Source organism: Manis javanica, chromosome 1, assembly GCF_040802235.1.
Source record: "Manis javanica isolate MJ-LG chromosome 1, MJ_LKY, whole genome shotgun sequence".
NCBI lineage: Eukaryota > Metazoa > Chordata > Mammalia > Pholidota > Manidae > Manis > Manis javanica.
The window spans coordinates 137,306,806-137,322,709 of NC_133156.1; the positions used below are offsets into that span (position 1 = coordinate 137,306,806).

At 39.6% G+C, this 15,904-nt stretch overlaps 1 long non-coding RNA gene across 2 annotated transcripts in view; it reads right to left on the reverse strand.

Annotated features, from left to right (window-relative positions):
- LOC118973698 (uncharacterized) overlaps positions 1-15,904 on the reverse strand; it is a 229,621-nt gene that overhangs the window by 15,537 nt on the left and 198,180 nt on the right. For both annotated transcript variants that reach the window (XR_012131740.1, XR_012131739.1), the window contains one exon: positions 2,363-2,544. This is a non-coding gene — a long non-coding RNA (uncharacterized lncRNA). The remainder of the gene's footprint in view (positions 1-2,362; positions 2,545-15,904) is intronic.

Below are 15,904 nucleotides of genomic sequence, written 5' to 3' on the forward strand. Positions count from 1 at the left end.
TGATGATAATGTATGGTACATACATACAGTGGAACATTATTAAACCTTAAAAAGCAAAGAAGTTCTCTCATGTTACAGCATGGATGAACTTTGAAGACATTCTGCTAAATGAATTAAGCCAGTTAAGAAAGGAAAAGTACTATATGAGTCCACTTACGAGAGGTACCTAGATTAGTCAAATTGATGAAGAAAGTAGGATGGTGGTTGCTAGGAGCTTGGAGAAGAAGCAAGCAGAGCCTTATTGTTTAGTGTGCTCAGAATTAGTTTTGCACGATGAAGAGTTCTGGAGATGGATGTCGGTGATGGCTGCAGAGCAATTTTGCATGCACTTTAATGCCACTGAACATATACTTAAAAATCGTTGCAATGGAACTTTTAATGTTATGCATATTTTATCGCAATAAAAAAATAGGTTGTTTAAAAATAAGGAACAAGAATACCATTAGGACCCTGCTGAACGGTCACCCATGTCATTGACATCCTTGCAAATGGGAGAAAGTAAAAGGGGTGTGCTAAAATCTTCACTGAATGAGTGTAGACTGAATGCAGAAGAAAACAACATCAGAGTGGGCGGAGGGGTCCCATAGTCTGCTCACTCATGACTGTATGTGGTTCCAGGAGCCAAAGGGGGCCCCGCCCAGGAGCAGTGCTGGAGAGGAGTGGAAAACCCACTTCCATGCTTTTCTCTCTATTCCCAGCAAATCAGAGGGTTTCCTTGGTCCTCAGCTTCTCTTATGTCTCTTGTAATGTACCTGGGCTCCTCCACTTTATCCAACTGGATGACGCACACCCACATAATTTCCTAAAAACCTTCATCTGATTTTGTCTCTGCACTCAGTGTTTTCCATACCGTTTCTCCAGGGCTTCTGGGATGATAGATCCAGTCATAAATTAATTAAAACTCTATGTATGAAGTCACTCTCAATTTATCTGCTTTCCTGAAAGACTTTTTCTATTTTCTTCTGTAAATTCCTTTAGAGTACAGATTTTGAAACTAATTAATTTTGGGTCTATCACAAGTGTCTACATTTCAAAGACATCATGTTAATTTTTCTGTCTATGAATTTTTTTTCCCTTCATAAGGTATCTTTCTTTGAACAATCTAACACCCAACAGAATTCAATCTAATTGTCCCTCTTACTGCAATTTGCTGTCCTGAGAGCCACAGTTCCTCAGAATTCCACAGGTCTGTCTCCTAATGGCATAGAACTTTTTTGTTTCACAATAACATTTAAGTCATCTTAAAATTACCAATAAATGCCTGAAGTGTCTTATACTAATTTTCTTGACATCTCTTCCTACACCCGTCAAGCTGTATGATTGCCCAGCCACTAGAATGACATTTCTCAATTGATGTCATTTTTGCCTCCTTACCTGCAGCTTTTAGGGGGAAATTTTCAATAATTTTGTTAATTTACTAATCAATAATATTTACTGAGCACTTGTTATCTACCAGGTTATATTCCACACACTTTGCATGCATATTCATTCCATCAATTCAATCAACAACTAGCATGAAATAGATACTATTCTGAACCCAATTTTCTAGACTCGAATACCAAGGACAGAGAAGTCAAGCTGAAAAGCAATTCAAAGCCAAGGATCTGGAACCAGGCCTCACACACTGAACTACTACCTGGGCTAATGCTTGTAAACCCTTTGGAACCATGGTCCTAATAACTGGTGGCCTGTCATATGTCATGTCCCCCCTCCCCAAGAGCTCTTTCCTTCGACACTTCTTGTAAAGCCATTAGACTTGAATTTTTCTCAGTTATCTGTAGTTCCTCTCTGAGCCCTGCATCTCCTGATTTCTCCAGCTCACCTTGATCTTTCCTCTAATAACTGTACCTTGCCCCCACCCTGTGATGACCCAAAATCAGACACCATCTCTTTTAATCCTGATTTCTAGTAAACACCACTCTCAGAAGGCAATTTTTTGAAATAAGCTTTCATTGAGGATTCAAGAAGCAATACCAGAGTGTCAAACAGTAGCCCAGCAGAACCTAAGCAAAACTGAGTATTACATAGCTCTTATAACACCTCTCCACTGTTCCCACTGTGGGGTGGGGGGGTCCTTTACTTTCAGAACCTCTAATATCATCTCTTCTGTCTCTTTTTACCTGAAGCTCCCCTCACTCATTCCCTTTTTCAATAACTGTCAGCGTAAGTTCAAATTTCTTCTCAATTTATTAAGCAAAGCAACACATATCCATTCAAGTTTTTGCTAAAATTAATAATGATAATTCTCTATCTATTTAAGCTAAAAATTAATGATTATATGTGAGGGGAGTTTTTTTGCTCAGATAAACTTGAAAAATGCCTAAAATCACAAAGGCTCCTTTCCTACAAGATTTCTTCTAACCTTCGATGTGTCAGAGGGAGGGAGATCTTGCAGGAACAATACCATTCAGGGCACAATTGGGATACTCTCTTCTGAAGTTTCTTCACCTAGAATTTCTGCCAGGTGGTCACTGTGTTTAGATCTTCAGAAATCCTAAGGCATTGCCTGATACATGGTGGGTCTTCAATAAATCTTGGATGAATCTGAAAAAGATATAATGAATAAAGCAATAGATGACTGAAGGGAGGATCTGAGTTTCCTGTAGCTTACTTCCGTCTTAGCTTTGTAGGTCCTCTTTAAGAATTACGGTTTCATGTATGAGAATTATGATCATTGTCCAGTAAGACAACTAAGCCAGACCTCTATAGTATAAAAAACAGATAGACTTAAAAAAAAAATTCATGGCAGCCATGGAAGCACCAGGTTTTCAACGGGCAGTTATGTAACCCTCAAACTTAAGGCAAATTGAAGTTGGAATAGAGGATATTTAGTCATGGGAGGGAAAGAATGTAGGATATTTGCATATGGAAGGAAAAATAATAATACTCACAAACTGAAACATGGAGAACCAAACAATTATTCACCCACTCTCTACCACTCTCAAATTCCCTCTGGAATTAAGGGCTTAGATTGTTAGACTGTAAATATAGGATCCTCAAGTCCACAGGAAAGTCTCTTTTGGTTACAGAGTTAATGGTAGTATCCACTTATAACTGCCAGGCTACTTTGTATTGGTCACGGAATCATGAAGCCCTTTCCAGCTCTCTGCTAGTTGTTCTCCTCATAAAACCAATTACTAATATTTCTAGAAGCAGCTAATAAGAGGACTTACCCCTGTTTGCATTAGCATTTGCTAGCCATGTGGATAGGTGTCAGCCCCTTACAAGTTCTTCTACATCTGAGAGGAAAAAAATCACCAAGTCTTGGCATTACCTTTTCTATTACAAGTAACAATAAACACTCACTAAGATACCGATCTTTGGGGAAAACTGTATATAATAAAATATTTATTTTGTAAAAAACAATAGACACAGATAGTTAGCTGAAGATGATGATAGATAGATTGATTGACCTTAATGAGAAATATTGCAAAAAGATGGAAGAAGAATGTTGGCCAACTTAAATGTGAGGATGAGATAAAATAGACTCTTAGAGGCGGGAGCCAAGATGGCGGCGTGAGTAGAGCAGTGGAAATCTCCTCCCAAAAACACATAGAGCTATGAAAATATAACAAAGAAAAATCTTCCTAAAATAGAGACCACAGGACACAGGACAACATCCAGACCACATCCACACCTGCAAGAACCCAGCGCCTTGTGAAGGGGGTAAGATACAAGCCCCAGCCCGGCGGGACCCGAGCACCCCTCCCCCCGGCTCCCGGCGGGTGGAGAGAAACCGGAGCAGTTTTTTTTTTGGCGAGCGCTTTTTGGAAGCCTTAGAGGGACGGGCCCCCGTTGCTGGGGAGGCAGGGTGGCGGGACCGGTGAGGAGGTGCCTGGGAACAGCGCCGGAGGACAAAGAATATCCCGCGTTTCTCCCTGCGAGACCTGGGGGCGGGTGCCTGAGACCGGTGCCTGAGGACGGAGGAGGTCGCGCGTTTTTCCCCTTTTTTTTTTTCTCTTTTTGGCAAGCGCTTTTTGGAAGCCTTGAAGGGACGGGGACCCCAGTGCTAGGGAGGCACGGTGGCGGGACTGGTGAGCGGGTGGCTGGGACCGGCGCCTGAGGACAAAGAATATCCCCCGTTTTTCCCTGCGGGACCGGTGGGCGGGTGCCTGAGACCGGCACTTGAGGACAGAGGAAATCGCGCGTTTTTCCCCTTTTTTTTTTCTCTTTTCTGCGAGTGCTTTTTGGAAGCCTAAAAGGGACAGGGACCCCGGTGCTAGGGAGGCAGGGCGGCGGGACTGGTGAGCGGGTGCCTGGGACCGGCACCTGAGGACAAAGAATATCCCGCATTTTTCCCTGTGGGACCGGTGGGTGGGTGCCTGAGACCAGCACCTGAGGACGGAAGAAATCGCGCGTTTTTCCCCTTTTTTTTCTCTCTTTTTGCCAAGTGCTTTTTGGCAGCCTTGAAGGGACAGGGACCCCGGTGCTAGGGAGGCAGGGCGGCAGGACTGGTGAGCGGGTGCGTGGGACCAGTGCCTGAGGACAAAGAATACTGAGCGTTCCTTCCCTGCGGGACCGGTGGGTGGGTGCTTTTTGGAAGCCTTGAAAGGACAGGGACCCTGGTGCTAGGGAGACAGGGCAGCAGGACCAGTGCGCGGGTGCCTGGGACCGGCACCTGAGGAAAAAAAAAAAAATCGCGTGTTTTTTCTTTTTTTTTTTCCTTTCTGTTCCCTCTCTCATTGTTGCTGTTGTTGTTTTGGTTTGGAGAGCGCTTTTTGGAAATCTTAAAGGGGCAGGACAGGTCACTTAGACCAGAAGCAGGGAATCTGGGGATCTCTGGGCACTCTAACCCCCTGGGCAGCAGGGAGCACAGAGGCCCCTTACGGAGATAAATAGTCTCCTGGCTGCTCCCCCTCTAACGGGGCTCCACCATTTTGGAGGAACAGCCCCAGCCAGGCCAAGCCCACAGCAACAGTGGAGATAAACCCCAAAGCAACTGGGCAGGAAGCAGAAGCCCTGTCTGCGCACAGCTGCCCAGCACAAGCCACTAGAGGTCGCTATTCTCCCAGGAAAAGGCTACAAACCAACAAGAAGGGAAGCTCTTCCAGCGGTCACTTGTACCAGCTCTGCAGACTATCTCTATCACCATGAAAAGGCAAAACTACAGGCAGACAAAGATCACAGAGACAACACCTGAGAAGGAGACAGACCTAACTAGTCCTCCTGAAAAAGAATTCAAAATAAAAATCATGAACATGCTGACAGAGATGCAGAAAAAAATGCAAGAGCAATGGGATGAGATGCAGAGAAAAATGCAAGAGCAGTGGGATGAGATGCAGAGAAAAATGCAAGAGCAGTGGGATGAAGTCCGGAAGGAGATCACAGATGTCAGGAAAGAGATCACAGAAGTGAAACAATCCCTGGAAGGATTTATAAGCAGAATGGATAAGATGCAAGAGGCCATTGAAGGAATAGAAGCCAGAGAACAGGAACGTATAGAAGCTGACATAGAGAGAGATAAAAGGATCTCCAGGAATGAAACAACACTAAGAGAAATATGTGACCAATACAAAAGGAAAAACATTCGTATTATAGGGATACCAGAAGAGGAAGAAAGAGGAAAAGGGATAGAAAGGGTCTTTGAAGAAATAATTGCTGAAAACTTCCCCAAACTGGGGGAGGAAATAATCGAACAGACCATGGAATTATACAGAACCCCCAACAGAAAGGATCCAAGGAGGACAACACCAAGACACATAATAATTAAAATGGCAAGGATCAAGGACAAGGAAAGAGTTTTAAAGGCAGCTAGAGAGAAAAAGGTCACCTATAAAGGAAAACCAATCAGGCTAACATCAGACTTCTCAACAGAAACCCTACAGGCCAGAAGAGAATGGCATGATATACTTAATGCAATGAAACAGAAGGGCCTTGAACCAAGGATACTGTATCCAGCACGACTATCATTTAAATATGATGGTGGGATCAAACAATTCCCAGACAAGCAAAAGCTGAGGGAATTTGCTTCCCACAAACCACCTCTACAGGGCATCCTACAGGGACTGCTCTAGATGGGAGCACCCCTAAAAAGAGCACAGAACAAAACACACAACATATGAAGAAGGGAGGAGGAGGAATAAGAAGGGAGAGAAGAAAAGACTCTCCAGACAGTGTATATAACAGCTCAATAAGCGAGCTAAGTTAGGCAGTAAGATACTAAAGAAGCTAACCTTGAACCTTTGGTAACCACGAATCTAAAGCCTGCAATGGCAATAAGTACATATCTTTCAATAGTCACCCTAAATGTAAATGGACTTAATGCACCAATCAAAAGACATAGAGTAATAGAATGGATAAAAAAGCAAGACCCATCTATATGCTGCTTACAAGAAACTCACCTTAAACCCAAAGATAAGCATAGACTAAAAGTCAAGGGATGGAAAAACATATTTCAGGCAAACAACAGTGAGAAGAAAGCAGGGGTTGCAGTACTAATATCAGACAAAATAGACTTCAAAACAAAGAAAGTAACAAGAGATAAAGAAGGCCACTACATAATGATAAAGGGCTTAGTCCAACAAGAGGATATAACCATTCTAAATATATATGCACCCAATACAGGAGCACCAGCATATGTGAAGCAAATACTAACAGAACTAAAGAGGGAAATAGACTGCAATGCATTCATTGTAGGAGACTTCAACACACCACTCACCCCAAAGGATAGATCCACCGGGCAGAAAATAAGTAAAGACACACAGGCACTGAACAACACACTAGAACAGATGGACCTAATAGACATCTATAGAACTTTACATCCAAAAGCAACAGGATATACATTCTTCTCAAGTGCACATGGAACATTCTCTAGAATAGACCACATACTAGCTCACAAAAAGAGCCTCAGTAAATTCCACAATATTGAAATTCTACCAACCAATTTTTCAGACCACAAAGGTATGAAAGTAGAAATAAATTCTACAAAGAAAACAAAAAGGCTCACAAACACATGGAGGCTTAACAACATGCTACTAAATAATCAATGGATCAATGAACAAATCAAAATAGAGATCAAGGAATATATAGAAACAAATGACAACAACAACACTAAGCCCCAACTTCTGTGGGATGCAGCGAAAGCAGTCTTAAGAGGAAAGTATATAGCAATCCAGGCACACTTGAAGAAGGAAGAACAATCCCAAATGAATAGTCTAACATCACAATTATTAAAACTGGAAAAAGAAGAACAAATGAGGCCTAAAGTCAGCAGAAGGAGGGACATAATAAAGATCAGAGAAGAAATAAACAAAATTGAGAAGAATAAAACAATAGCAAAAATCAACGAAACCAAGAGCTGGTTCTTTGAGAAAATAAACAAAATAGATAAGCCTCTAGCCCAACTTATTAAGAGAAAAAGAGAGTCAACACAAATCAACATAATCAGAAATGAGAATGGAAAAATCACGACAGACTCCACAGAAATACAAAGAATTATTAAAGACTACTATGAAAACCTATATGCCAACAAGCTGGAAAACCTAGAAGAAATGGACAACTTCCTAGAAAAATACAACCTCCCAAGACTGACCAAGGAAGAAACACAAAAGTTAAACAAACCAATTACAAGCAAAGAAATTGAAACAGTAATCAAAAAACTACCCAAGAACAAAACCCCGGGGCCGGACGGATTTACCTCGGAATTTTATCAGACACACAGAGAAGACATAATACCCATTCTCCTTAAAGTGTTCCACAAAATAGAAGAAGAGGGAATACTCCCAAACTCATTCTATGAAGCCAACATCACCCTAATACCAAAACTAGGCAAAGACCCCACCAAAAAAGAAAATTACAGACCAATATCCCTGATGAACGTAGATGCAAAAATACTCAATAAAATATTAGCAAACAGAATTCAACAGTATATCAAAAGGATCATACACCATGACCAAGTGGGGTTCATCCCAGGGATGCAAGGATGGTACAACATTCGAAAATCCATCAACATCATCCACCACATCAACAAAAAGAAAGACAAAAACCACATGATCATCTCCATAGATGCTGAAAAAGCATTTGACAAAATTCAACATCCATTCATGATAAAAACTCTCAGCAAAATGGGAATAGAGGGCAAGTACCTCAACATAATAAAGGCCATATATGATAAACCCACAGCCAGCATTATACTGAACAGCGAGAAGCTGAAAGCATTTCCACTGAGATCGGGAACCAGACAGGGATGCCCACTCTCCCCACTGTTATTTAACATAGTACTGGAGGTCCTAGCCACGGCAATCAGACAAAACAAAGAAATACAAGGAATCCAGATTGGTAAAGAAGAAGTTAAACTGTCACTATTTGCAGATGATATGATACTGTACATAAAAAACCCTAAAGACTCCACTCCAAAACTACTAGAACTGATATCGGAATACAGCAAAGTTGCAGGATACAAAATCAACACACAGAAATCTGTAGCTTTCCTATACACTAACAACGAATCAATAGAAAGAGAAATCAGGAAAACAATTCCATTCACCATTGCATCAAAAAGAATAAAATACCTAGGAATAAACCTAACCAAGGAAGTGAAAGACTTATACTCTGAAAACTACAAGTCACTCTTAAGAGAAATTAAAGGGGACACTAATAAATGGAAACTCATCCCATGCTCATGGCTAGGAAGAATTAATATCGTCAAAATGGCCATCCTGCCGAAAGCAATATACAAATTTGATGCAATCCCTCTCAAATTACCAGCAACATTCTTCAATGAATTGGAACAAATAATTCAAAAATTCATATGGAAACACCAAAGACCCCGAATAGCCAAAGCAATCCTGAAAAAGAAGAATAAAGTAGGGGGGATCTCACTCCCCAACTTCAAGCTCTACTACAAAGCCATAGTAATCAAGACAATTTGGTACTGGCACAAGAACAGAGCCACAGACCAGTGGAACAGATTAGAGACCCCAGAAATTAACCCAAACATATATGGTCAATTAATATTTGATAAAGGAGCCATGGACATACAATGGCAAAATGACAGTCTCTTCAACAGATGGTGCTGGCAAAACTGGACAGCTACATGTAGGAGAATGAAACTGGACCATTGTCTAACCCCATATACAAAGGTAAACTCAAAATGGATCAAAGACCTGAATGTAAGTCACGAAACCATTAAACTCTTGGAAAAAAACATAGGCAAAAACCTCTTAGATATAAACATGAGTGATCTCTTCTTGAACATATCTCCCCGGGCAAGGAAAACAACAGCAAAAATGAGCAAGTGGGACTACATTAAGCTGAAAAGCTTCTGTACAGCGAAAGACACCATCAATAGAACAAAAAGGAACCCTACAGTATGGGAGAATATATTTGAAAATGACAGATCTGATAAAGGCTTGACGTCCAGAATATATAAAGAGCTCACACGCCTCAACAAACAAAAAACAAATAACCCAATTAAAAAATGGGCAGAGGAACTGAACAGACAGTTCTCCAAAAAAGAAATACAGATGGCCAAGAGACACATGAAAAGATGCTCCACATCGCTAATTATCAGAGAAATGCAAATTAAAACTACAATGAGGTATCACCTCACACCAGTAAGGATAGCTGCCATCCAAAAGACAAACAACAACAAATGTTGGCGAGGCTGTGGAGAAAGGGGAACCCTCCTACACTGCTGGTGGGAATGTAAATTAGTTCAACCATTGTGGAAAGCAGTATGGAGGTGCATCAAAATGCTCAAAACAGACCTACCATTTGACCCAGGAATTCCACTCCTAGGAATTTACCCTAAGAACGCAGCAATCAAGTTTGAGAAAGACAGATGCACTCCTATGTTTATCGCAGCACTATTTACAATAGCCAAGAATTGGAAGCAACCTAAATGTCCATCTGTAGATGAATGGATAAAGAAGATGTGGTACATATACACAATGGAATACTACTCAGCCATAAGAAGTGGAAAAATCCAACCATTTGCAGCAACATGGATGGAGCTGGAGAGTATTATGCTCAGTGAAATAAGCCAAGCGGAGAAAGAGAAATACCAAATGATTTCACTCATCTGAGGAGTATAGGAACAAAGGAAAAACTGAAGAAACAAAACAGCAGCAGAATTACAGAACCCAAAAATGGACTAACAGGTACCAAAGGGAAAGGAACTGGGGAGGATGGGTGGGCAGGGAGGGATAAGGGGGGGGAAGAAGAAGGGGGGTATTAAGATTAGCATGCATGGGGGGAGGGAGAAAGGGGAGGGTGGGCTGCACAACACAGAGAGGACAAGTAGTGACTCTACCACATTTTGCTAAGCTGATGGACAGTAACCGTAATGTGGTTGTTAGGGGGGACCTGATATAGGGGAGAGCATAGTAAACATAGTATTCTTCAGGTAAGTATAGATTAAAAATTTAAAAAAAAAAAGAAAGAAAGAAAGAAAAGGGGGATTACTCCTTAACAGGATAAAACTATTGGTAAATCAAAGATCAACGCATGCTTTAAATATCCTTAATGTTGATCACTTAAAGGATGTCAGATGATCAGCTATGGAGGTACTCTTTTCTGATAATATTCCTTTCTCTTAATTAAAAAAAAAAAAAAAAAGCAGTTACTGTGTGCTGACCTCCAATGAGATCTGCACAGTGGTGTAGAGGGCATGTCAAAGTGTGGGCAAAGGGTCTGTTTGTTTCTATGCAGAAGATCAAGGCCTAGCTTGGATACCCAGAAAATGAACTAAGATACGATATGAGGAGGAGCTTCCGGCATCAGCACTCTCTGGAGGACTCGTGCCGGGGGATGATCATCAAAAAGCCTCCACAGGGATCCGGACGATGCTGCGGTTGTGGCTGCATCCAGCCCACCGTCTCCTGGACTTGCCATAAGAAGGAGGAGGGAGATGTCTAGGCTGGCATGTGCAAACAGTGAGACAACGAATTTGACTGGATCTGTACTGTTGGAACTCAACCAGGAGTTGGGAGGGGTGCAAGTTGTAGCACCCCAAAATCTCATGACTATAGACTATCTATGGTTAAAAGAACATATGGGATGTGAACAGATCCCAGAAATGGGCTGCTTTAATTTGTCTGATGGTTCAAGTACAGTTGGACAATATCCATCATATCATAGATAAATTTTCACAAATGCCTAGGGTGCCTAAATGGTTTTCTTGGCTTCACTGGAGATGGATGGTAATTATAGATTTGCTTTGTTTATGTCACCGTATTCCTATTATGTTAATATGTGTGTGCAAATTAGTTAGTAGTTTAAAACCTATACATACTTAAGGTACTATACAAGAAGATATGTCAAAGAAATAATCAATCCTCCCAAGTTTCCTTCATATGCTACATCTATAGCTTTTCTTCTTCCTTCCTAATTACAAACCTTAAATAGAATTCGTGCCTCATATCGAATTTACCGAGTATCATAATTCCTCCAGGTGGTAAAGATACCTCGAGACAAGTGCTGGGCATAGAAGCCACAGGGCATAAATCTGCAAAGAAGTAAAAAGCTAACCTTTGCAAACAATATGGCTTCTCTCTCACTTACCAACTTTACATTTCCCTGTATGGCCCCGGAAGATGACTGGTTAGCCAGAGACGGGTAAGATTCCTCAAGGGAGGAACAACCTAAGACAGGCACAGTCGCAGGGGGGCCATCAGGTGAGAATTTGGGGATCAACAGAGGTGAGGCTCAGAACCTCACCCCCCCTGCTTTGAGAGAAATCTTCTGCATCCGTGGATGTTTTGCTGCCCTTGTCTAGCCTGGATTAATACTTAGTCCATAGGCACACACCTGATCATCTGATCATCTACATTTGCCTTCTTACAGCACTAAACTATGTTTTCTACCTTTATCTTGCATCTACCTACCACTTCAGCATTTTATTAAAAATAAAAATAATAATAATAATAGGAGAAATGTGGGATCAACATATAAATCAAGTACAAAAATCAAATGAATATTCATATTTGACCTGATGGTTTATAGGTCATATTGCATGATCAAAACCGAAAGTTTCTGTGATGACTGCCCTTGTACTGTTCACCATGTAAGAATTTATTCACTCTGTAAAAATTCGTTCACCATGTAAGAACTTGTTCGTTATGCTTCAGAAGATTGGAGACTGACGAGAATTAGGCTTGAGATGGATTAATGATTGTACATTGAGCATTGACCCCCCTATACTGAATTTTATTGTTGTTAACAACCATTTGATCAATAAATATGAGAGATGCCCTCTCAAAAAAAAAAAAAAAAAAAAAAAAAAAAAAAAAAAAAAAAAAAAAAAAAAAAAAAATAGACTCTTAGAAATTTAATTCATACAATCAGTTAAACACTTATAAAGGCTTCTCTGCAATATATAATGTTGTGATTGTGATACCACATCCCATCCCATACCACTATTAAATCCCATCCATAGTTGACTCCACTGAAGACCTCCATGAACGTTCAAACCAGGATTTACTGATATCATTAAAGGAAGAACGGCTTTCCCCCCAAATATTTTCTTGCTCAAAATAAAGTCATTGAGAGAGTAATCCAGTATACAAAAGACTTTTTAAGGGTACAAATGTATCTTTCATTTGGAGGAAAACAAATTCTTACCTTATATTCAGATATACATTATAGTTACCCAACCAAGCAAAATGTTTTAGCACCTATTCTCTTGAGAACATTTTGTTCAGACCCGTGAGACAAAGCAAGCCATATTAGCAAGAGAATTTAAAGGCAAAGGGAAGAAGTAACATGATGTATTAAGCAACTTGATAAAGTCTGCATTTTAAGATTTATTGGGTCACCATATTCAATATTAATTGGAAGAATTAGAGCCTTGGGGTAGGAAAAACAATTGAAAGCCAAATGCACTGATCCAAGATGAATCCTAGGAAAGACTGAAGTTAGGTAGAGGAAAGGAAAAAGAAAACTATATTTAACAAAAACAACAAAGGCAGCAGTAATTAGACAGACAGCTTGCTAGGAATCCATAAAGAGCAAAGGCTAACCTAAGCCTGATTTTTCTAGTGTGAGCCATTGAAACAGATGCTGCTTTTAATAAGCATAGGGAACACTTCTGTAATAACCTATTAGCGCCTCTACTAGAGACAGGAATTGCTTGTTGCATTCTGTCACCTCCTAGGAAAAATTGGTTCATTCATAGTGAGAAAGTGAGGAAGGGATTTATAAACACACTCAAACTTTTTTCTTTGAAAATAATGTGTCAAAGTTTGAACTCTGCAAGAAATCTTACTTGGGTTTTTCCAAGTATAATTTACATGTAGGAAAGTTCACTTTTTTCTTCAGATGTAAAGTTCAGAGTTTTGTGTAGCATACATGTCCACACAACCTCTGACAAAATTGAGATACTTATTATTTCTCTAAAAAGTTACATCGCTTTGTAATCACCTCTCTCCCCATCCTTAGACCCTGATAACTAGCAGTATGATTTCTGCCCCTATAATTTTACCTTTTCCAAAACGTCTATAAGTGGAATAATACACCATGTAGTTGTTATGCCTTTCCTCTCAGCATAGTGTTTTGACCTGCATCCTGTTTTTTGCATATATTAGGGGTTTTTTTTGCTTTCGGTGGACTATCTAAGTTCATTGTAACTTATCTATTCACCAGTTGATGGGTAGTTGGATTATTTCCAGTTTGGGGCAATTATGAAAAAAGCTGTAAACCTTCATGTATAGAGCTTTTTACAGATACATTTTTATTTCTTTTGAGTAACTACCTAGGAGTGAGATTAGTGGATCATACAGTAAAGACATATTTCACTTATCAGAAACTACAAGATTGTTATCTAAAGTGACTGAAGTATTTCATAAAGCTAATTAAAAAACTATAAATCTTCTAAAAGTGAACATGGGGGAGAATCTGTATAATTTAGGTTAGACAAAAATTTCTTAGATAAGTGGGGAAAAGTACCAAGTATTTATAAACTTATAAATTGGAAACTTTCACTCTTTGAAAGACATTGTTAAGAAAATGAAAAGACAAGCCACTGACTGGGAGAAAATATTTGCAAATATCTGATAAAAGATATATGTAATTATATAAAGAACTCTTACAACTCAATAATAAGAGGACAGCCCAGTAAAATTTGGGCAAAAGATTTGAATGAACACTCACCACAGAAAAGATACAAATGACAAATAAGGGCATGAAAAGATGTTCAACATCATTAATCTTTAGTGAATTATGAATTAAAATCATAATTAAATACTACTATATACCTTTTAGAATGTCTAAAACTTACAAAGAAGTTCAGGTGAAAATGAAGAGCAACTGGAACATTCGGAAAGCTTCTTGAGCTCTTTCTATTTTGTTTCTGATAGAAGATTGATACTTGTGGGAGAAGAATACCATTCATTTGAGACATAAGACTTTTTCTTCTATGATATTGCTCAAGTTGCATTAGAAACAAGCAGACAAAATTCTCCCATTTTTAACAATATTGTTTTGAATAAGATGCTTGTTTGAAGACATTGGTTATAGTTTGTCTGTGGTGGAAATAAACATTCTCCTCTCTATTGTCTATAATAGACAACTGCAGCCTGAGAAAAAGAGACAAAGACAGAAAGGCAGAAAGAGGAGGAAAAAGTAGGAAGGGAGTAAGGTTGAGAAGGAAGGAGAGAGAAAATAGATCTCATTCTAACCCATGAGCTTGATTAGCAAGAAGCTAAATTTGTCCTTCGGGATTCTGCATCTGTGGTCCTGAACCATCCAAAGGCAACAGGGAAAATATTTTTATTTTAAAACTGCTACATTGAATGGGTTGTCTTACATCCAGAATGATATCATTTGAGATTATCTTTTTTTTCAGTTATTTTTTTTACAACAGATCTTTAGGTTACATATTATATTTTAATTGCAGTGGCCAATAATTGCATGCTCAAAAAGACAAAACTATTGTATGATATATCAGACCCTCGAAGTACCAAACTTAGAGCTCTGTTCAAAAAATTTGTTTTCTATATATCTAATGCACATTGAAATGGATGCTTCTGCCTGAACTGAACTTGGCAAGAGTTGTTTGGACAGTTACATAACCCTCCATTCGCTTTGCCTACATATGTCCCTGCTAACACTTAACTGGCAGACTAAGCACAATTTAGATCAGGAATTTGCAGAGCCAGTACTAAAAAGCAGCAAGTGAACAGCAGGTTCAATTCCTGGTAAAGACCCAGGTCACAGGGGAGGACAGGGGCAGCCAGGGGTCAAGGTAAACTAGAGCCAAGTGGGCCAGATGCCAAATGTTATGGTCAAGAAGTTGAGCCAAGGAACCATCAGGACTGCAGGAAGCATCTACAGTAACACAGGACAGGCAACAGTTTCCAAAGAAATGGAATTCTGTAGGATGCCTCTGGAAACCTCTATGGGTCAACATGCTTCAGTCAAGTCCTATTCTAGAACATCATAAAGATCCCATTTTGACCAAAAAGCCCTGGGCTTACAGTTTGTTTTTCTATTGGTATTTTGGATGTTTTTGATGATGATGATTATCTCTGTCAAGAGCACAATGGTAGAGATAACTTTATATCTTCACTGCTGCTTCCTTCTTCAACCAGATAGTTGCAAACTCTTCTGATTCATGTAATATGTACTTTTGCATGTCTCTCCTGGTCTTACTGGCATATTGCAAGATTAGGTAGTTGACAAAGTATTTGTTGACTTAATTTTTGTCACTCATGTTTAAAGAGGTAATTCTATCTGGAAGAAGCACAACTATAGAAAGAGACAGTTTGTATTCTAGCATTTGCTCACTAAGTACCTTGGGAATTAGTTAAATTTTATGGGCCTCAGTTGCCACATCTAAAAAATACTTTACCCACTGGAACATAGAAAATTAAACAAGACATTAACTGATAACTGCAAAAATGGAACAAATGTTTTGAAACAAAAGAGAAATACATTAGTTTTTGAAGGATTGGATTATAGGTCCTGA